Raw genomic sequence first — 23,684 nt, 5'->3', positions numbered from 1 at the left:
TATGTTCTTGAAACTTTAACAAATGCCCGTACCGAGCTACTGAGCGTCTCTCCCGCAGAGTCTTCCACTGGAGTTTATCTATCATCTCCGTAACGCTTTCGCGGTTACTAAATGATCCTGTAACGAAGCGCGCTGCTCTCCGTTGGATCTTCTCTGTCTCTTCTATCAACCCTATCTGGTACGGATCCCACACTGCTGAGCAGTATTCAAGCAGTGAGCGAACAAGCGTACTGTAACCTACTTCCTTTGTTTTCGGATTGCATTTCCTTAGGATTCTTCCAATGAATCTCAGTCTGGCATCTGCTTTACAGACGATCAACTTTATATGATCATTCCATTTTAAATCACTCCTAAAGCGTACTCCCAGATAATTTATGGAATTAACTGCTTCCAGTTGCTGACCTGCTATTTTGTAGCTAAATGATAAGGGATCTATCTTTCTATGTATTCACAGCACATTACACTTGTCTACATTGAGATTCAGTTGCCATTCCCTGCACCATGCGTCAATTCGCTGCAGATCCTCCTGCATTTCAGTACAATTTTCCATTGTTACAACCTCTCGATACACCACAGCATCATCTGCAAAAAGCCTCAGTGAACTTCCGATGTCATCCACAAGGTCATTTATGTTAATTGTGAATAGCAACGGTCCTATGACACTACCCTGTGGCACACCTGAAATCACTTTTACTTCGGAAGACTTCTCTCCATTGAGAATGACATGCTGCGTTCTGTTATCTAGGAACTCTTCAATCCAATCACACAATTGGTCTGATAGTCCATATGCTCATTGCGTAATTGATTAAATGAATTAATCTGCGAGAAGACCGGGAAAAATCCGGGAATTTTTTAGAATTCCGGGAATTTTTTGTTGTTTTAGTTTTCAGTTAAATTTTTGTAATTTTGACTGGTAAGAACCGTTACTCTAACAAAGGATATTACTGTATCCCGCTACTGCAGAATAATACTGCAGAATTAAAACATGAAAGAGAGAAACAAACGAAAATAAAAGTAAAATTGCAAAGGAAATGCGCAATATAAAATAACACAGTGCTCGTACAAGCGTCTGCCAACAGCAAAACTGTCAAAGGCTTTTGGAAGACTTTGCAATGCTTCATAACAACAAATTGCCTTTGATGAGCGTGATGTCACAACTGTTTACATTAGATTTATGTAATCAGTTACGAGTGGGCTCATGCACACACGCAATTGAGTCACGTATGAGTAGTATCTTCTCCCGCTTCTGGCTACAGAAATATGGCTGTTGGCTGAGTAAGCAGAAGTAGCAGCAACCAGCCACATGGTACCCGGAAAAATGTTACTGGCACGCCCAAGCTGCCAGATTCACACGTTTGCAGCAGGCCGGATCTAGTGGGGAGTGAGAGCAAACTGGGGTATCTGAACCGGGTGCCAATTTCGGGGGGAGGGGGCAAATTCATATTCTTGAGGGAAAAAACCCTTGTTTCACAAAGCACCTAGCATCCAGTGCACATCGGTCTATCGATTATTCATATGATTTTGAAAAGCACCCCTGCTGGTTTTTGAACACATTCTAAGTTGATTTCTGAATGAATTATAAGTTGATTTTTGAATGCGTTCATAGTGTACTTGATGTTTGTGCCAGGGTAATCCTTGTAACATCTAGAAATAAACTTTCCTGCAGACAAAATGGGATGGGGCTATAAGAGCTGAGCGGAATAAGCCGAACTGGTGAATGCCAAGTGCTGCTTGTTTATGTGGTTGATTTGGTTTGCGAACATTCAATGTTGTTATAATTACTAGCGAAATCCACAGATTCAGACTACCAGAGTGGAAATAAATGACTAACAGGTAAGAAAGATAACGTATTATCTTCTCGGTGTATCCAAGAAAGTGAAATTTTGACAGAAATCTTTTGGCCAGATCGCTACATGAGACAGGGCCAGTTGTAGTCTCCAGCTAGCAGCCGCAGCCGCTCCCATTCTGGGAGTAGTGCGGAAAATGCAATGTACGAACACGTAATAACGCCTAACCGGAGAATAATCGCTGATAACTAAACCGGTGATTGTGGCAGGGTGTTAGTGAAGTTAATCGGAGAATGAGTTTTGACAGTGGTAGGAATAGTTACAGAATTAGTGATGACAAGACTGTTTGTTAGAATGAGGAAGGAGAAGAAATGGGGACATCACACAAATTATGGAAGAATATGACGATTCCAAATTTATACAAAAATTTCGTTCTACTACTTTTTGGTCTCGTGCATGAGAAACTGGAGCATATGAATGAAATGTGAAACTATTTCCTAACATAAAGCTTTTTGCTTGTAGTAGGCCAAATAGGTATTTCATATTGGTACTTAGTGAATTATATTCTGACGTATAATAAAACTGATAATTACTGCCAAAACAGTCTCGCTTATTTAATGTGTGTTACAATTGCTGAAATATTAGAAAGGCCTATTTTGTTTTCTCCAGCACACAGTGACAAAATAGATGTAATCAGATCGAGAAACCACACCAGGCTTGGGTACTATTTGTATTAACAGCTTTTTCAGTATTAGACGACGACATTTCTATTTTTCATGTAGCAAAATGTGTGACAAACTTTGATAAGGTAATAGTCCCTTTGCAGAAAGGAAAGCACACCAGTAAAGCTGTAGCAAGATTAGAGAGAAAAATTGCTAAGACCTAAGGATTGAAGAAATGTGTACTGTCTTGCCTGTTTCATGTCTTTACTGGTTTTAGGTGTCCTATATTTAATTTTATGTCATACAGAAGAGCAAGTTATTAGCTAATAGGCAATAAAGAGTCGAGTTTTTCTTAAGAGTTCTTGATCTCCTGGTAACAAATAATCCTATCCAGTATTAATTGCAAGGGGTTCCTTTTTTCTTTTTTTTTTTTTTTTTTAAAAAAAAAAGATGGCAGGATGTCAAACCGGCCGACTGGGAGCAGGAGAGGCGCTACAGGACATTTTAATTTCCACTGTCCTGAAATAGTTTGATGGCATCCATTACAAAATATACACGTTTGAGTTTCACAGAGCGAAATACAGTGACATGCAGTATAACAATATTGTTTGAAGATGCGTGGCACCTCACTGCACACTTAAGACCAAATAACGTGTCTTACATATCCTCGAAGATATATCTTTTATGTATCAGACTCTTGAGAAAGATGTGAGCTACAAAATGAACTTGTTTTTGAAAAGTCTTTTTCTTTTATTTTTGACGTTCTGATGCACAGAGCAGTCTGAGCTATAGTTGGGGGGAGGGGGGGGGTTGTCTCCACGTGATCCGTTTTTACATTTCGTGATTTTTCTGTTTTCTCTTCGTTTACTGCTCTCACGTCAAATGAAAACAAGACGGATTTCTTTGGCTGGGAGCTATCAAGTGAATTACAATACATTCACATAATTACAGAAGGGTAAACTATGTTACTAGTTTAAATGATAATGGAAAATCTCATATAAAGATGTGAAACAAATACTAACAAAGATAAAGAGGGGCTGGCCATTACTTACCTCAGCTCAGTACAGCCGATAGATACACAAAACAGAACAGAAAATTTTTATCCTAGCTTTCAGAACTTTGTTCCTTCGTCAGGGAGGAGGGAGGAGAGAGGGGGAAAAAGGGGGAAGAAGGGAAGTGGATTCAGTTACTCACAACCCAGGTTATGAAACAACAGGGGAAAGGTAAACAGGGAGGGTAGCAAAGATGGAGGCATGGGTGTCAGAGGGAAGCCAAAGATATTCTATTGTAAGTACTGTGCCAGCTTCAAACCAAAGAGGATGCATACAGAAGTGACGAGGTATATAGTATAAAGGTAAACACAACTATGTAAGATGAAAAGATGTGTGAATGGCTAAAGAGGAAAGGGAAAGAGGAGAAGACTGAAGAGTAAATTGGGAGTGAGGTTGTTTAACGTAGGTTCAGTCCAGGGTGATGGCGGGATGAAAGGATGTGTTGGAGTGCAAGTTCCCATCTCTGCAGTTCCGAGGGACTGGTGTTGGGTGGGAGAAGCCAAATGGCACGTACGGTGTAGCAGGCTTCCCTAGAATTATGCTGGAGGGCATGCTTTGCTATTGGGTATTGGACATCTCCTAGGTGGACAGTTCGTCTGTGCCCGTTCATGCGTTCAGCCAGTTTAGTTGTCGTCATACCAATGTAAAAGGCTGTGCAGTGCAGGCATGTCAGCTGATCAGCTGATAAATGACATGTGTTGTTTCACATGTGGCCCTGACTTGAATTGTGTGTGTTTTACCAGTAGCGGGGCTGGAGTAGGTGGTTGTGGGGGGATTCATGGGGCAGGTTTTGCAGCGGGGTCGGTTACAGGGGTAGGAACCGCTGGGTAGAGAAGGTGGTCTGGGAATATTGTAGGGTTTGACAAGGATGTTACGGAGGTTAGGGGGGCGACTAAAGGCAACTCTGGGTGGTGTGGGAGAGAATATTGTCAAGGGATGATCTCATTTCAGGGCTCGACTTGAGAAAGTCATATCCCTGGCAGAGTAATTTGTTGATGTATTCGAGGCCAGGATAATATTGGGTGACAAGGGGGATGCTTCTGCGTGGTCTGGTGGTAGGAACATTATTGTTGGACGGGGAGGAATGTATTGCTTGGGAGATCTGTTTGGTTTGTGGACAAGGTCTGCAGGATAGTTGCGGGAGAGGAAAGCACTGGTCAGGTTATTGGTGTAATTGTTGAGGCATTCGTCACTGGAGCAGATACGTTTGCCGCAAATACCTAGGCTGTAGGGAAGGGAGCATTTGTTGTGGAATGGATGGCAGCTATCAAAGTGAAGGTACTGTTGTTTGTTTGTGGGTTTGATGCGGACAGAGGTGTGGATGTGAGCTTCAACAAGATGAAGATCAACATCCAGGAAGGTGGCTTGGGTTTTGGAGAAAAGGACCAGGTGAAATTCAGATTCGAAAACGAGTTGAGGTTATGGAGGAAATTAAGGAGTGTTTCTTCACCAAGAGTCCAGACCACAAAGATATCATCTATAAACCTATACCAGGCCAGGGGAAGCAGCTGTTGGGTCTTCAGGAAAGCCTCTTCCATGCGGCCCATGAAGAGGTTGGCATAGGACGGAGCTATCCTGGTTCCGATTGCCGTTTCCCTGATTTGATTTGTTTGTAGGTCTGGCCTTCAAAAGTGAAGTAATTATGGGTGAGGATGAAGTTGGTAACTGTGATAAGGAATGAGGTTTTCGGAAGATCTTCGGGTGGGCGTTGGGAGAGGTAGTGTTCAAGGGCAGAGAGACCATGGGTATGTGGGATGTTTGTGTAAAGGGATGTAGCATCTATGGTGACAAGAAAGGTTTCAGGTGGGAGGGGAGAGGGAATGGATTTGAGGCGTTCTAGGAAGTGGTTGGTGTCTTTGATGTAGGATGGGAGTCTGCGGGTGATAGGTTGGAGGTGTTGGTCTCCAGAGCTGAGATACGTTCTGTTGGGGCTTTGAAGCCTGCCACAATGTGATGGCCAGGATGGTACTCTTTGTGGATTTTGGGTAATAGGTAGAAAGTAGGGGTACGTGGCTCAGGTGGAGTGAGTAGGTCTATGGAAGCCGTTGTGAGGCCTTGTGAGGGACCTTGGATTTTTAGGATTTTCTGCAGCTCAGTCTGGATGGAGGGAATGGGCTCCTGGGTAACAGCTTTGTAGGTTGAGGTGTCGCAGAGTTGACGCAGTCATTCTGCCACATACTCCACACAGTCAAGTACCACAGTTGTGAAGCCTTTATCCGCCGGGAGGATGACAATAGAGTGGTCTGTTTTCAGCTCCTTTAATGGCACGGGATTCAGTTGGGGTGATGTTGGGTGTTGTCGGGATGTTCTTCAAGAAGGACTGGGAGGCAACATTGGATGTGAGGAATTCCTGAAATGTCTGCATGGGATGGTTTTAGAGGAGGGGAGGAGGATCCCTTTGAGAAGGCAGTCGTAACTGTTCTAGACAGGGGTCAACACTGGGTCTAGCATTTGGGGGCTGTGTTTGGGTGGTGAAGTGATATTTCCAGTTGAGGTTCCGGGTGAATGAGAGGAGATCTTTAACCAGGGCAGTGTGGTTGAATTTAGGTGTGAGGCTAAAGGTTAAGCATTTTGATAGAACAGATGTCTCTGGAGGAGAGAGATCTGGATGAGAGGTTTAGAACTGAATTGGGACTGGTGATATGTGGCATTTGACTGTGGTTATAGTTGAGATTTGGTCTGTGTGGGGTATGTGCTGGGATTGGGAGATTGAGTAGGGTGGTTAGGCTAGGTTTGTTGGCTATGAGGGGGGTTTGTTGAAGGTGCTATTGTGGTTGGTGTTTGTGAGGGATAGGGAGAGGGACCGCACTTCTTAGGTGTTGCACCAGCATTGTGGATAGTTTTTTTCAGGTGGTGTATGGCATGGAACTAAAGTTTACAGCTGGCTTCTAGGATGATGTTCCTGAGTGTGTTCTCCAAGCAGGGGTTTGAAAGGTGGAGGACTTTGAAGAGAGATAGGAGCTGTTGGGAGGGGTAGTTACACGAAGTAGTGTAGAGATTCAGGATAAGTTGGGTAAGGGCTAAGGATTGAAGGTTCTGGAAGTCCAGGAGAGACTGGTGGAAGGAGGGATTGCACCCACAGATGGGAACTTTTAAGGTAGGTCCTTTAGGGGTAATTCCAAAGGTTAAGCAGGACCGGAGGAAAAGTATGTGGGATTGCAGTTTGGCTACAGTGAATGCATGTTTCCAGAATGAATGTAAATAATGTGCTATAGGATTAGGGTACATAGTGGGTAACTGGTGGGTACGGAAATTAAATAAATAAAGTTAAAATAGTAATAATAAGAAGGAATAAAACAAGGAGGGAAGAACAAGAAAGAAAATGTGTTGGTAATGTTCAATGACAAAGGAAGACCACTAAATGAGAAAAACACTATGGATAAAGGTTGACCAGACCAAGCAAATATGCCCAGACCAGGAGAAACGAACACACATTGCTCAAAAAAGATCGCGAGCAGCACAAAAAAGATCACGAGCATTGCAAAAAAGATCGAGTGTGGCGCAGAAAAGATCGCGATCGGTGCAAAAAGTCCCAAAAAAATTTGCCTGTGGCAGAGAAAGATAGCCAATGGCACAAAAAGATCGCCAGCAGCACGAAATCGACGGAAAGGGATGATACTGGTAGGTGTGGGAATTTGTTAGACAAAGATTGTTGGCTGGAAAACAGCTAATAACAAATGTTAAAACTGTGGAATGTTAAATAAATAAATAAATAAATAAAGAGAAGTGGACTATAAACGAAAGAAGATAATTGGAGGGAGGGAAATGAAACTAGCACAGTTGGTGACGAATCACTGAAGAAGAGAAAGTGCTTAGATGACAGATGTAAGTGATAGCTAACAAAGGGACAAAACAATGAAGGATGTGGACCATATAGGTGATCTAAATGGTTAATGGAAAATCTCATATAAAGATGTGAAACAAATACTAACAAAGAGATAGAGGGGCTGGCCAGTACTTACCTCAGCTCAGTACAGCCAATAGATACACAAAACAGAACAGACAGCTTAGGCAGTCAATTTATTCCACACTATTGGCTAGTTTCAACTGTTCCCTGCATTTCAGGTGCACATTTTCATCTTCTAGCACATATGGCAGTATGCCATAATAAACAACCAAACACGAGGCAATACAGTACTGGTACTCCAAGAAAATTTATGTCCCGAAAACCACACTGAAAAGCTTCATATCTGGTCAAGGCCTATGTCTTTGAGAATCTGGACATACGAATGTGCACTGTAAGGCGAACTATGCATTTTAGTATGGTTCATGAAATTCTGAAGCTCTTGGAGTATCCTCTGATGTCTTGTTTCTTTTATGATGTAATGTAAGATCTTTTAATGTTTTACACGTATGAACATATGGGCTTCCTACATCACCGTAGCTGCGAAAGCGTGGTGATACCTCTTATCTGGCGCTCTTTGACAACTGCTGAAATGAATCTATTTCTAACAGGTCACAGGAAAATATTGCGAATTGTTGTTTGGAAAGCATTACCTTCAAAGTAAATTTCCTTTTACACAAGATGAACTATGTGCGAGAATGTATGATGGATTTTTTAAATCACAGAGTGTTTGCTCTCTTTTAAAAATCAACTCTTTGATGACAAGCTATTTAGAAGAATTTCGAGCCCAGAAGATCAGAGATTTATGTCGGTATTAAAAATTTTGCTGGCGTATTTGTGTGATGTATCTTAAAATGTAATATGTACTTAACAGATCAACATTATAAGTGAAAGCTAGCTTCTCTTGTAGCTTATTGACCTTCGAGATAAATATTATATGCGAAAGCTTTGCTTTTCTTGTAGCAACACTATGTATATTAATTTAAACCATTAACTTTTCCTGTTGGTGGAATTCGAATTTATACTTTCATAATATGAAATTATCTGCGTACATGTTGCTGCACATGAAAGATCTTTCCAAAACGTGGTTTTTCCCCCTGATTATAGTTTTCTTAAGTGCCAGGAAATTCTACGCTGCTGTATAAAAGCATATCCTATGAAAGGATAAGTTTTACAGTTCGAGGGAAAGTATACTGTCACTTAACATGGCAAAAAGCATATTTTCACCCGGGAGAAAATGTATTTTTAACCGGGAGATCCGGGAATTTTTTCTCCTTGTCCGCATGTACACTGTGATATGGTTGTTATGAAGTATCCACCAGATAAGTGATTTGTATAGCATTTGAGGTTCAGTAATACATCACAGTATTATTCTTAACTATTATTTTTTTGTGATTTTAAGGACCATTACCATTATATCAGTTCACTACAGTGTGCAACACTTCCGATGGGTCAACTTACTCTGAGTTTCTAGGCATCTAATAATCCCTTTCATTTTGGTATGTGACCAAAACTAGATATTTACATGTGTGTTCCCCTTGTTCTCTGTACTTTTACTTCAGCTTTCAATACCAGAGAATAGTTTCTTTCCTTTGTCCCAAAAACTAAGTTACATTAAATTTATCAGGAGTTTATTGTTGTCTCCACTGCCTCTGAAAGTTCCAGTATTTCACCAGAAATCTTTTGAATCAACTGGTGTTCTGTGGAGGTCCACAAATTATTCTTGCTCACTGATCAAAATTGGCAACCAAGACCAACTAGTCTACTTGCAACTACTTTTACCTAGAAAACTATATAAATCCACAACCAAAAATTATTTCCGCAAAACAGGTAGAAATTAATTACCCCACAAAAAGGATTACTTATTAATAAATAAATAAATAATGCTCTAAGATAATTAACCTTCGTGTCATTATTACAGTTTTGTTTCAAAATGCAATGAAATTCTTAAAAAAAAGTGTTGGTAGTTAGAGGGAAAACATGTCATTTACCTTGGATGTCCTTTACAATGAACAAAATTGAGGAACTCCTAGAGATGTAAGCACTAATATGCTCAATCATTCCACAGCACAGCATTAACTATGAAAGAGAAAATTATTGTTTTACTGAGCAATTTGTACTCTTCATATAAAGCAAAAACATGTAATTCTCTTATGCAGTAGTTACTATGCAAATAGTACTTCTTATGTATCACTGCAAGAACTTTCACAACCACATTCAATTACTTTATCCTACACCTTCCTATCCCACAAATTCCTATAGAGATGACCTCCTGTGTGAACCTCTCGTCTCTACACTATACTGTCATAACCTCCTGCCTTACTACTACTGCTTATTATTTTGCCTGCCCCCCTCAACCTAGGCACCTGCGTGCTCCGATCCTAAAACCCATTTATGCTATCACCGCCATCCAACCACCAGCACCTACCTAAAATCAATATGAAAGTTAACAGAATTTTCAATTTATTTTGTATATCTTTGTGTGTGTGTGTGTGTGTGTGTGTGAGCTGTCATAAAAGCCACCTCTCTTTTTCTTCCTGTCACTGATCTGACATTCAGTGTGTCTATCCTGATCGGAGCTAGCTTCTTTCGCCAAGCCTGCTCTTGACTCAGTAGCGTCTGGGGAACGCTCTTCTGGTTTCCATGGCTGATGTTGAAGGTCCTGACATCTTTGTTTTGGCATATCTGATGCCAAAGCACCTCCTTTACCCAGGCAAGGGACTGGCAACACTTTAGGTGATGTTATGGATTCCAGAAACTTTGGTCAAGTGAAACACAACTTGCGCTTCTCGCATGTGACATCCTAAAAACCATGGCTCAAGACAGTCAGGGAGAAGTATAGTAGAGTGTCAGTCAACTGAATGACCGCTTAACCAAACTGTGTACTCGCTCGCACCTGTTACTCTCCCACCCTACCATCCATCATCCCCCTCACTCCCAAACCAAGTTTCCCACAGTAATCGCCGCACTGGGCCACCGCTGGCGGAACATTGCTTCTAATGGGGCCTTCAAAAGGCGCTGCTGACCGGCCAAGCCGCCAGTCCCTGTGTTTCAACAATCAGCACATGTGAGTCGGCTGGGCACTGGCAGAAGAAGTAGCGGCAGTATCAAAGCTGTTCACAGCAACAGCTGCGCCAGCTTAGAGTTGAGGCGTGCCGCTCCGCGCAGTTTGAAGGATTGCGTGCCCCCAAGAAGAGCTTCTCACTGTGCAAACAGTCACCTTCTGTTTTCTGTTACGACCACATGTATGCTGCTGCGTGAAGAAGTGAACTTGACGATACAAAATGCTTGGACGTAAATGTGTTGTCCTTTCCATGAGGGACAAGTATGAGATTATTAAAAGGTTAGAAGAAGGTGAATCTGCAACCACTTTCTCCAATGAGTACAAGGTGGGGAAGTCGATAATTACAGATATAAAAAAACAAAAGACGAGCATAGCAAATTTTATAGCTATGCTTGATTCTACTGTACAGTACTTCTTTTTGGCAAATAAATATGTACAGTTCAATTAACCGAACAAACCAGTTTTCCGAACACCCATGTCCCCCAATTACTTCGGATAATCGACGCCCTACTGTAGTATTTTTTTATTTCCAAAGAGCATTTGACTCAGGACCTTACGTAAACTTGCTGGTAAAACTATGATCACATGGGGTAGGCTTAGATCATACTGTAATACACAAACAACAACACAGACACAATTAACAAAGTTCGTTCTTCTTCCACAGACAAGTGAACAACAGTTGAAAATGTAGACACAAACATAGAACCAATCCAGGTACTGGTACAAGCAGATAAGTATGAACAAAATATGATAGTGAGTACCTGGAGCACTCAGAGGGGGCTATGGTAGGTGGCGTGGCAGGTGCTGTGCCCTGTGCACAAGTCATGTGGCTTACCACAGGTCTGCACAGATGCCACTTACAGAATATTTAAAATGTAACACACCAATGGCATGGTGCGGCGGCACGTATCCAAATAGTATGTAAAGGGTTATAGCAATAAAAAACAAAATTTATGATTGGTTTGAGGATTTCTTGGCATAGAGGATGTAGCATGTTATCTTGATTGGAGAGTTGTGAAGAGATTTGGAAGTAACTTCAGATATGCCAAAGGGAAGTATGTATGGACCCTTGATGTTTGTATTACATATTAATGACCGGACAGACAATATTAATAGTTTGCAGATGATGCAACTTGCTGTGATTAAGTTGTTGTTGTTGTTGTTGTTGTCTTCAGTCCAGAGATTGGTTTGATGCAGATCTCCATGCTACTCTATCCTGTGAAAGTTTAATCATCTCCAAGTAACTACTGCAACCTACATCCTTTTGAATCTGCTTAGTGTATTCATCTCTTGGTCTACCAAGAGTTCTGCCATATGGTAGGTACGATAGGCAATAATGTCTCTATCAACAAAACTTTCAAGTCCAGGTACGTTAGGAATTCCAGTACCTCCACGTACAATGGCTACATTGAGCCAACCATTACCATGATCAAAAGTATAATTAATGTCAATACTAAAATTAAGTCTACAACCACAGAAAACACATGGTCCGTGGACAAGTGCAGTAGCAGCAACACTCTTGACTGGTATGCGGTTCTTCTTGTCTCCAGCTGTTGTGGCGAACTCGATGTTCTCAATGGTTTTATAAACTGTTTGCTTAGAACGGCGACGAATTCTCCTGTAAGGCGGTACTGGAGTTCCTAACGTACCTGGACTTGAAAGTTCTGTTGATAGAGATATTATTGCCTATCGTACCTACCATATGGCAGAACTTGCAAATAAAGACTTTTGTAAATCAGCTTATATGTTGCCTTCTGCATTGTCTTTGTATACTCGTAATAAGAGAAAAATATCTGTAAATGAGTCTGTATTCATTTGGGTTAAAGGTAAGGGAGTATGTGAATATGTAAAGTTTGTTGGTGACTGTACTTTGTATTTTCATAAATAAATTCATCTTCATGCAAACTGATCTGTAGCGTCAGCCATTAACCGGACAAGGGAACATCATGAACTGGGGGGCTCAAGGATGCAACAGTTTTGTTCTATTAATAGACTTATTGCTTGACCACCTGCAGCCGAGTTAAGAGTGTTGCTGCTACTGCACTTGTCAACGGACCATGTGTTTTCTGTGGTTGTAGACTTAATTTTAGTATTGACATTAATGATACTTTTGATCATGGTAATGGTTGGCTCACTGTAGCCATTGTACGTGGAGGTACTGGAGTTCCTAACGTACCTGGACTTGAAAGTTCTGTTGGTAGACCAAGAGATGAATACACTAAGCAGATTCAGAAGGATGTAGGTTGCAGTAGTTACTTGGAGATGATTAAACTTTTACAGGATAGAGTAGCATGGAGATATGCATCAAACCAATCTCTGGACTGAAGACCCTCCACGCTGTCCTCCAATGCTAAATTTGTGATCCCTTGATGCCTCAGAACATGTCCTATGAACTGATCCCTTCTTCAAGTCAAATTGTGCCACAAATTCCTCTTCTCCCCAATTCTGTTCAGTACCTCCTCATTAGTTATGTGATGTACCCATCTAATCTTCAGCATTCTTCTGTAGCACCACATTTCAAAAGCTACTGTTCTCTTCTTGTCTAAACTATTTATCGTCCACGTTTCACTTCCATACATGGCCACACTCCATCCAAATACTTCCAGGAACGACTTCCTGACGCTTAAATCAACACTCGATGTTAACAAAGTTCTCTTCTTCAGAAACGTTTCCTTGCCATTGCCAGTCTACATTTTATATCCTCTCTACTTTGACCATCATCAGTTATTTTGCTCCCAAATAGCAAAACTCAATTACTGCTTTAAGTGTCTCATTTCCTAATCTAATTCCCTCAGCATCATCTGATTTAATCTGACTACATTCCATTATCCTCGTTTTGCTTTTGTTGATGTTCATCTTATACCCTCCTTTCAAGACACTGTCCATTCCTTTCAACTGCTCTTCCAGGTCCTCTGCTGTCTCCGACAGAATTACAATGTCATCGGCAAACCTAAAAGTTTTTATTTCTTCTCCATGGATTTTAATTCCTACTCCAAATTTTTCTTTTGTTTCCTTTATTGCTTGCTAATATACAGATTGAATAACATCGGAGATAGGCTACAACCCTGTCTCACTACCCCCTTCCCAACGATTGCTCCCCTTTCTTGCCCCTTGACTCTTATAACTGCCATCTGGTTTCTGTACAAATTGTAAATAGCCTTTTGTTCCCTGTAATTAACTCCTACCACCTTCAGAAATTGAAAGGGAGTATTCCAGTCAACGTTGTCAAAAGCTTTCTCTAAGTCTACATATGCTAGAAACATATGTTTGCCTTTCCTTAATCTATCTTCTAAGGTAAGTCGTAAGGTCAGTATTGCCTCATGTGTTCCAACATTTCTATGGAATCCATACTGATCTTCCCCAAGGTCAGCTTCTACCAGTCCTTCCATTCATCTGCAAAGAATTCATGTTAGTATTTTGCAACCGTGACTTACTAAACTGATAGTTCGGTAATTTTCACACCTCTCAACACCTTCTTTCTTTGTGATTGGAATTGTTATATTCTTCTTGTCTCACACATCCTGGTCACCAGATGGTAGTTTTTTGTCATGGCTGGCTCTCCCAAGGCTTTCAGTAGTTCTAATGGAATGATGTCTAGTTGATCCTCTGCTGCCTTCACGTTTTCAGCTCTCAAAGCTACCCATTCCTCTTATGTTGTATTTCTTTCCCCCATTCTTGTCAATTGTTCCCTAATGCTCTTTCTGAAACCCTCTACAACTACTGGTTCTTTCAGTTTATCCAGGTCCCATCACCTCAAAATCCCATATTTTTACGTTTTCTTCAGTTTTAGTGTAGATTTCATAACCAACAAATTGTGGTCAAAGCCCACACCTGCCCCTGGAAATGTCTTACTATTTGAAACCTGGTTCCTTATTCATTCCTTACCCCGATTCCATATTCACCCACTACTTTTCCTTCTCTTCCTTTTCCTGCTCTCAATTTCCAGTCTCCCATTACTGTTACATTTTCGTCTCCCCTCACTATCTGAATGATAGTCATCTGCGGAGCTAGTTGGCATATACACTGTGGTAGGCATGGGCTTCGTGTCTATGTTGGCTACATTAATGCGTTCACTATGCTGTTTGAAGTACCTTACCTGCGCACCTATTTTTTTATTCATTATTAAACCCACTCCTTCATTACCCCTATTTGATTTTGTATTTATAGCCTTGTGTTCATCTGACCAAAAGTCTTGTTCCTCCTGCCACCGAACTTCACTAATTCCCACTATATCTAACTTTAACCAATCCATTTCCCTTTTTAAATTTTCTAACGTACCTGCCCAAGTAAGGGATCTGTAACATTCCACACTCCAATCCATAGATTGCCAGTTTTGTTTCTTCTCATAATGATGTCTTCCTGAGTAGTCCCCTCCAGAGATCTGAATGGGGACTATTTTACTTCTGGAATATTTTACCCAAGAGGATGTCATCATAATTTAACCATACAGTAAAGCTGCATGCCCTCGGGAAAAATTACAGCTGTAGTTTCCCCTTGTTTCAGCCATTTGCGGTACCAGCACAGCAAGGCCATTTTGGTTAATGTTACAAGGCCAGATCAGTCAGTCATCCAGACTGTTGCCCCTGCAACTACTGAAAAGGCTGCTGCCCCTCTTCAGGAACCACACATTGTATCTGGCCTCTCAACAGATACCTTTCTGTTGTGGTTCCACCTACAGTATAGCTATCTGTATCGCTGAGATACGCAAGGTTCCCCACCAACGGCAAGGTCCATGGTTCATGGACGCCTTGGCTCTTAGTCATTAAGTGAAGGCCATCGGTCTCTGTGTTGTCCGTGGTGAGATATAACGCCTGAAACTTGGTATTCTCATCTCTCTTGATATTGTGTGGCCATAATCATGCCGGAAGCCGTGTCACATGAGTCACCTGAGTACAGAGTAGAGCTTCACCAGTGCACTGCCATTTTATACCTTGTGTACGCAGTATTACCTCAATTTATGTATGTGCATATTGTTATACCATGACTTTTGTAACCTCAGTATGTAGCTAATGTAGGAAGTCTAATATCATACTATTGTGGTATCAGTAAAAGAAAAGGGGAATTGGCCAATTTTTTTTTTTTTAAGTGTAGGCTCTGCAGGTTAATGAATATTGTATTTAAAAGCTCTGTGTACATCATCACAACAGTGTATCTGGATACACACAAACTAATAGTACATAAGTGTACACATCACCAGTATGAAATATTCTAGGTTCCAGTAAACCGTTAGAGAAAGTGTTAACAAGATTATGCAGGCCTAGTTAGAGAATCTTCATTTATGGATACTTATTGATTTTCTTTTGGTTATTTTTCATTGAGATTATTACAGATTTTCAGTATCCAACTTTGGATAATTTTCCCACTCTAAAATTTCCAACAATAATTGAAGATAATTAACAACTTGACTACCTTAAGTACATTAATATGGGAGATCACTGACGCAAACACTTTATTTTACCAAAATGAATTTCAACAAAATGTTGACTACATTAAGTCTTTTAATTCTGAAGATACAAGGTTTTGAACCTTTTTTTAATTTTTTATGTTACTAAGTGCATGCAGAAATGTTTCTACACTTTTTCTACTTCCTTTTTTGTATGTTACCACACTGTTGAATGCTGCATTTCATAACAAAACATGCCATGTTAGAACACAAGCATGTACTTGTGACTACAACTTACATGCAGTAAGTACACTCAGTGCTGCAAAGTCACCAGCTTCCTTTTGATGTGTGTTGGTCAGTTATGTTCACTGTTCATACATAAAACAAGAGTTGTTGATCTAACCAAACTGAAGTTTGAATTACAGCTCTATGTTTCTGAGACTATATGGCATCTCGTTGGATGGTGTGTCTAAATATTTTCAATGTATTAATGAAGTGCCTGCTGGTCAAATATATTGAGTTTTAGCAAGAGCATCCACGCCCTCACCGACATTTATTGTGTTATAAAAATGTTAAACAGCACAGTAAATGTTCTTCCTTTGTAGCTAGTCCATGTGTAGTTTTGTTTGAGTGTCAATTTTATGGATCAGTTGCATGTCATGTTTTATTGTTATACTTCCTCCTTTGGTGCATTGTATATGACACCTAAAGTAAATAAATGAGCAGTAGTGGCAATAGTATAGAAATATCAGAAATTAAACAAGACAGAATGTAAGGTTCTATTTGATGCAGACAGGCAGTTAAACAACAGATTGCTACCTACTGTATAGTTGCAGACAGGCACAATTGAAAGACACTTACAGAAAGCTTTCGGACACAGTCTTTGGTAAGTAACAATCTGTCTTTTCCTATATAGTTGACATTCCTACTTGGCGCTTCCATTGTTTGATTTAGACAGGTAGTTAGACATAATTTAGGCTTGCTAGTACAATGGTTTCTTCCCCTATGCATATCATGCAACTATTATAGGATGAAAGAATGCACTTCTTGCACATTTGTGTGGTGCAGCACTAAAAAGTAACTTCAGTCTCAAACTAAACAAAGGTACTTGGAATGAAATAGTCCAGTATGATGTGAAAATAATTTGTGTGTTGTTAAGTGACACTAGAGAAGTGTTCTGGAAGTATGAATCTCCTTGTGCTCAATGCTGTGCATGTGCTATAGAGCTTGGGTGGAAAATTTCTGATTGCTGCTTAAATGTACCCATTGTTTCATTTTCTGCAGGCAATTTTGAGTGGTCCCTCATGGGTCACTGACTAATACCATACTGTTAAAATATACCCATTGTATTATTTTCTGGAGGCAATTAGAATTGGTTGGTCATGAATCACTGAATATTACTAAGTTACATACATTGGAAGTACAGGAGGTCGTAAAAGCAATTGTGTTTCATAAATTTATGAATGCAGGCATAGTGCCTTTGTCACATACCTTTTATTCATGGAATGGCTTGTTTTTACCCATGTTTCATCAATAGAAACAATAACATAAAAATGTTCATGATACTACTGTAAAAAGTCAACACTGTCATGCTACAATGCCACCGCACCCTTATTTTGGTGATACTTTTCCTTGTTGATTGTTCCGAAATTGGGCCCTGGCTATGTATTGCACTTCTTTTGATAATTTTCCTGTCTGAGAAAAAGCTCAAAATACTAAAATCATGACTATCATTGTACATGGACTTCAAAAAGAATGTACTACATTTCTATGCTCCCTGCCGCCATTGGATAAGCAGCTGCAGCAGCAAGTCGTATACTCCTAGCTCACTCATTTCTTACATAGTCTAATTCTTAATTTCTTTGCATGTTTTTGGTACTTGCATTGTTTAATTCATAAATTTCGGGCGTATTATAGTATTTGAGAGTTGTAGCATCGCGTTTTAGTACCTGAATAGTGTAAAATCGCGTATTCTCCTTCCGCCGCCGAGCAGTGTGTCAGCAGTGCGCAAGTAGCAGCATTACTGCATTTACTAGGCAATCTTGTATTTTAATAACCGTTTAAATTTTGTGTCAATTTGTTTGCGCTCTCTGTAGATTAGTTCAGACGTTCTTTGCACAACAGTTTTTAGCATGGATAGGGACTGCAACTGCTGTGTTCGGATGCAGGCTGAGTTGGCATCCCTTCACTCCCAGCTTCAGGCAGTGTTGGCTTTGGTCACACAGCTTGAGGCTGTTGCCAATGGGCATCACTGTGGGGGTCCAGATGGGGGTTTGTCGGGGACGGCTAGCTCGTCCCACGCATCCCCCGATCGGACTACGACTGTGGTTGCCCGGGATACTGCCCGCATTGAGGCTGATCCCTCACCTGTGGTAGAGTGGGAAATCGTCTCAAGGTGTGGCAGGGGGCGAAAGACATTCCGGAGGGCTGAACGGAAGGCCTCTCCAGTTTGTCTGACGAACCTGTTTCAGGCTCTGTCTCAGGCTGATACTGATCTTCGGCCTGACATGGCTGCTTGTCCTGTTCCAGAGGTTGCCCCTCATTCTGCAATATCCGGGCAGTCGCAGAGGGTGGGCTTACTGGTAGTTGGGAGCTCCAACGTCAGGCGCGTAATGGGGCCCATTAGGGAAATGGCAGCAAGAGAGGGGAAGAAAACCAATGTGCACTCCGTGTGCATACCGGGGGGAGTCATTCCAGATGTGGAAAGGGTCCTTCCAGATGCCATGAAGGGTACAGGGTGCACCCATCTGCAGGTGGTCGCTCATGTCGGCACCAATGATGTGCGTCGCTGTGGATCGGAGGAAATCCTCTCTGGCTTCCGGCGGCTATCTGATTTGGTGAAGACTGCCAGTCTCGCTAGCAGGATGAAAGCAGAGCTCACCATCTGCAGCATCGTCGACAGGACTGACTGCGGACCTTTGGTACAGAGCCGAGTGGAGGGTCTGAATCAGAGGCTGAGATGGTTCTGCGACCGTGTGGGCTGCAGATTCCTCGACTTGCGCCATAGGGTGGTGGGGTTTCGGGTTCCGCTGGATAGGTCAGGAGTCCACTACACGCAACAAGCGGCTACACGGGTAGCAGGGGTTGTGTGGCATGGGCTGGGCGGTTTTTTAGGTTAGATGGCCTTGGGCAAGTACAGAAAGGGCAACAGCCTCAACGGGTGCGAGGCAAAGTCAGGACATGCGGGGACCAAGCAGCAATCGGTATTGTAATTGTCAACTGTCGAAGCTGCGTTGGTAAAGTACCGGAACTTCAAGCGCTGATAGAAAGCACCGAAGCTGAAATCGTTATAGGTACAGAAAGCTGGCTGAAGCCAGAGATAAATTCTGCCGAAATTTTTACAAAGGTACAGATGGTGTTTAGAAAGGATAGATTGCATGCAACCGGTGGTGGAGTGTTCGTCGCTGTTAGTAGTAGTTTATCCTGTAGTGAAGTAGAAGTGGATAGTTCCTGTGAATTATTATGGGCGGAGGTTACACTCAACAACCGAGCTAGGTTAATAATTGGCTCCTTTTACCGACCTTCCGACTCAGCAGCATTAGTGGCAGAACAACTGAGAGAAAATTTGGAATACATTTCACATAAATTTTCTCAGCATGTTATAGTCTTAGGTGGAGATTTCAATTTACCAGATATAGACTGGGACACTCAGATGTTTAGGACGGGTGGTAGGGACAGAGCATCGAGTGACATTATACTGAGTGCACTATCCGAAAATTACCTCGAGCAATTAAACAGAGAACCGACTCGTGGAGATAACATCTTGGACCTACTGATAACAAACAGACCCGAACTCTTCAACTTTGTATGTGCAGAACAGGGAATCAGTGATCATAAGGCCGTTGCAGCATCTGTTTAGCAAGAGTAATAGAAGGCAGATTTCAGACTACCTAACAGATCAAAACGAAAATTTCTGTTCCGACACTGACAATGTTGAGTGTTTATGGAAAAAGTTCAAGGCAATCGTAAAATGTGTTTTAGACAGGTACGTGCCGAGTAAAACTGTTCTGTGCCATGTCAACTGTTTTTACAAAGATTTTAGGGAGAGGATTTTAATTTGCTCACTGTGTGACAAGCTCGCCCATATTTTATGTAAGTGGCCAGCCAATGACAATTTCCTGTGTCATTCTTGTTGCTATATTTTCCCTTTCCTTAGGTTTTACATTCTTCTGTAGTATTTTCCCTCTTTTTCTGCTTTCTTTGAGTGTTTTTTTTCAGTTTTATTAGGTCTCTCCACATTCGTTCCTTTTCATGTGTGTCAGGGCGCTGATGACCTCGATGTTGAGCGCCCATAAACCCCAACACACACACACATCGAGTAAAACTGTGAGGGACGGGAAAAACCCACCGTGGTACAACAACAAAGTTAGGAAACTACTGCGAAAGCAAAGAGAGCTTCACTCCAAGTTTAAACACAGCCAAAACCTCTCAGACAAACAGAAGCTAAACGATGTCAAAGTTAGCGTAAGGAGGGCTATGCGTGAAGCGTTCAGTGAATTCGAAAGTAAAATTCTATGTACCGACTTAACAGAAAATCCTAGGAAGTTCTGGTCTTACATTAAATCAGTAAGTGGCTCGAAACAGCATATCGAGACATTCCAGGATGATGATGGCATTGAAACAGAGGATGACACGTGTAAAGCTGAAATACTAAACACCTTTTACTAAAGCTGTTTCACAGAGGAAGACCACACTGCAGTTCCATCTCTAAATCCTCGCACAAACGAAAAAATGGCTGACATCGAAATAAGTGTCCAAGGAATAGAAAAGCAACTGGAATCACTCAACAGAGGAAAGTCCACTGGACCTGATGGGATACCAATTCGATTCTACACAGAGTACGCGAAAGAACTTGCCCTCCTTCCAACAGCCGTGTACCGCAAGTATCTAGAGGAACGGAAGGTTCCAAATGATTGGAAAAGAGCACAGGTAGTCCCAGTCTTCAAGAAGGGTCGTCGAGCAGATGCACAAAACTATTGACCTATATCTCTGACGTCGATCTGTTGTAGAATTTTAGAACATGTTTTTTGCTCGAGTATCATGTCATTTTTGGAAACCCAGAATCTACTATGTAGGAATCAACATGGATTCCGGAAACAGCGATCGTGTGAGACCCAACTCGCTTTATTTGTTCACGAGACCCAGAAAATATTAGATACAGGCTCCCAGGTAGATGCTATTTTTCTTGACTTCCGGAAGGCGTTCGATACAGTTCCGCACTGTCGCCTGATAAACAAAGTAAGAGCCTACGGAATATCAGACCAGCTGTGTGGCTGGATTGAAGAGTTTTTAGCAAACAGAACACAGCATGTTGTTATCAATGGAGAGACGTCTAGTTAAAGTAACCTCTGGCGTGCCACAGGGGAGTGTTATGGGACCACTGCTTTTCACAATATATATAAATGACCTAGTAGATAGTGTCGGAAGTTCCATGCGGCTTTTCGCGGATGATGCTGTAGTATACAGAGAAGTTGCAGCATTAGAAAATTGTAGCGAAATGCAGGAGATAGGCACTTGGTGCAGGGAGTGGCAACTGTCCCTTAACATAGACAAATGTAATGTATTGCGAATACATAGAAAGAAGGATCCTTTATTGTATGATTATATGATAGCGGAACAAACACTGGTAGCAGTTACTTCTGTAATATATCTGGGAGTATGCGTGCGGAACGATTTGAAATGGAATGATCACATAAAATTAATTGTTGGTAAGGCAGGTACCAGGTTGAGATTCATTGGGAGAGTGCTTAGAAAATGTAGTCCATCAACAAAGGAGGTGGCTTACAAAACACTCATTCGACCTATACTTGAGTATTGCTCATCAGTGTGGGATCCGTACCAGATCGGGTTGACGGAGGAGATAGACAAGATCCAAAGAAGAGCGGCGCGTTTCGTCACAGGGTTATTTGGTAACCGTGATAGCGTTACGGAGATGTTAAATAAACTCAAGTGGCAGACTCTGCAAGAGAGGCGCTCTGCATCGCAGTGTAGCTTGTTTGCAGGTTTCGAGAGGGTGTGTTTCTGGGTGAGGTATCGAATATATTGCTTCCCGCTACTTATACCTCCCGAGGAGATCACGAATATAAAATTAGAGAGATTAGAGCGCGCACCGAGGCCTTCAGACAGTTGTTCTTCCTGCGAACCATACGCGACTGGAACAGGAAAGGGAGGTAATGACAGTGGCACGTAAAGTGCCCTCCGCCACACACCGTTGGGTGGCTTGCGGGGTATAAATGTAGATGTAGATATGAGAATTGATCTTGCTTCTATCTGTGTACTGTTCGAGGGTGGGGCTGCTTATTTTTAATAAATGCGTGAAATTCTAAAAATAATTTACTTCCTTTTTCGTAGACACATGTACAGAATTTGGAGGTGCTGTGTATTAATTACAGATATTTGAAGGACAATTACTCATAGATATTGGCTCAATTTAACTAACTTTTCTGGATGTTATTTTAATATTAAACTGTGTTTTCTAAGAAAATGGTACTGACAGCAATATTAAAATCTGTGTTCACATATTTTACTTTCAGGTTAATTTCTTCCCCTGACAGTTCGGGTCAACACATGCTTCTGAAGTGAACTCCACCAAAATAGTGGTAATTTATCTTCTTTACTGTTTATACAGCTGTTCTGTAAATAATCATTGTATTTTTATACGTAAAGATTGTATAAACAATGGTATCAATCTTATCCCTGTTGTCACTTGATGCTGCAATCTAAACCTCAAATTAGGTTTAAATAACATTTTTAATATTGCCTCAGCTGTGTCTCATTTCACAATAGTTATTTAAATGGCATACAGCCAATGACAACACACATTCATAAAATTATGTGGTTCTACAAATGCTTTGTGTAAGAAACCTTGAGAGTACCTGAAAACTTGCCACTTATAGGTCAGCCAAAGGAAGTGTGTGTTGAGTAAGAGATTATTGAGTAATCAGTCAGTAACTAGGATCTTCTAGAGTCACTACTATTCTCCACTACAGAAATTGGAATGCAAATACAAAAAGAATATTTCTTCTTATTTATTGATTGATATATGTGTCTGTGTGCGCGCGCGAGTGTATACCTGTCCTTTTTTCCCCTCTAAGGTAAGTCTTTCCGCTCCCGGGATTGGAATGACTCCGTACCCTCTCCCTTAAAACCCACATCCTTTTGTCTTTCCCTCTTTCGTGATGAAGCAACCTTGGGTTGCGAAAGCTTGAAATTTTTGTGTGTTTTTATTGTGTCTATCTACCAGTGCTTTCCCGTTTGGTAAGTCACAGCATCTTTGTTTTTTATATATATTTTTCCCATGTGGAATTTTTCCCTATATCACCACCTTTCAGTTCAAGACATAGACAGACAGACAGATTTCCAGAGTTACTTAGATTTTTTTCAATATTTTTAACTGCGACGCCAGAATACTCATTAACATAGGTAGAAACAGGATAAAAGGACAAGTATATGGAGCAGACCAATTTGGATTTAGAGGGGGCAGAGGAACAAGGGAAGCAATTTTGGCTTTGTTGTTGCTATTGGAGAGCAGGATTGATGTGAACAGAGCTTTGTCCTTTCATTGGCTTAGAAAAAGCTTTTGACAATACAAACTGGGAGCTACTCTTGAGAGTTATGAAGAAAATAGGACTTTGCAGGACGGACAGAAGAATGATTCATCAGCTGCATTAGAACAAAAATAAACATCAATAACATAGAGGAAGTGGCCAAGATTAGAAAGGAATTCCCCCTACCTCCACATTTATTTAACAAGCTATTCAGATTGTGAAGGAGAAGGGAAAGGTCATAAAGGCAAATGATGAAAGGATACAGTGTATTAGATTTGCCGATGACACTGTGATTGTTGCAGACACTGAAAAAGAAGTGACTAGATTGTTGCAAGTCCTATCAAA

General features: G+C 41.2%; 1 protein-coding gene across 1 annotated transcript in view; it reads left to right on the top strand.

Annotated features, from left to right (window-relative positions):
* LOC126262745 (U3 small nucleolar ribonucleoprotein protein MPP10-like) overlaps positions 1-22,485 on the top strand; it is a 75,901-nt gene extending 53,416 nt beyond the window's left edge. The window contains exon 11 of the mRNA XM_049959554.1: positions 22,326-22,485. The gene's annotated coding sequence lies outside the window, so the exon portion shown is untranslated. The remainder of the gene's footprint in view (positions 1-22,325) is intronic.
* Positions 22,486-23,684: the final 1,199 nt, after the last annotated feature.

The sequence above is a fragment of the Schistocerca nitens genome, chromosome 6, assembly GCF_023898315.1.
Source record: "Schistocerca nitens isolate TAMUIC-IGC-003100 chromosome 6, iqSchNite1.1, whole genome shotgun sequence".
Classification (NCBI taxonomy): Eukaryota; Metazoa; Arthropoda; class Insecta; order Orthoptera; family Acrididae; genus Schistocerca; species Schistocerca nitens.
Note: the sequence above shows the minus strand (reverse complement) of the source record. Positions and strands in the feature narration are given on the sequence as shown.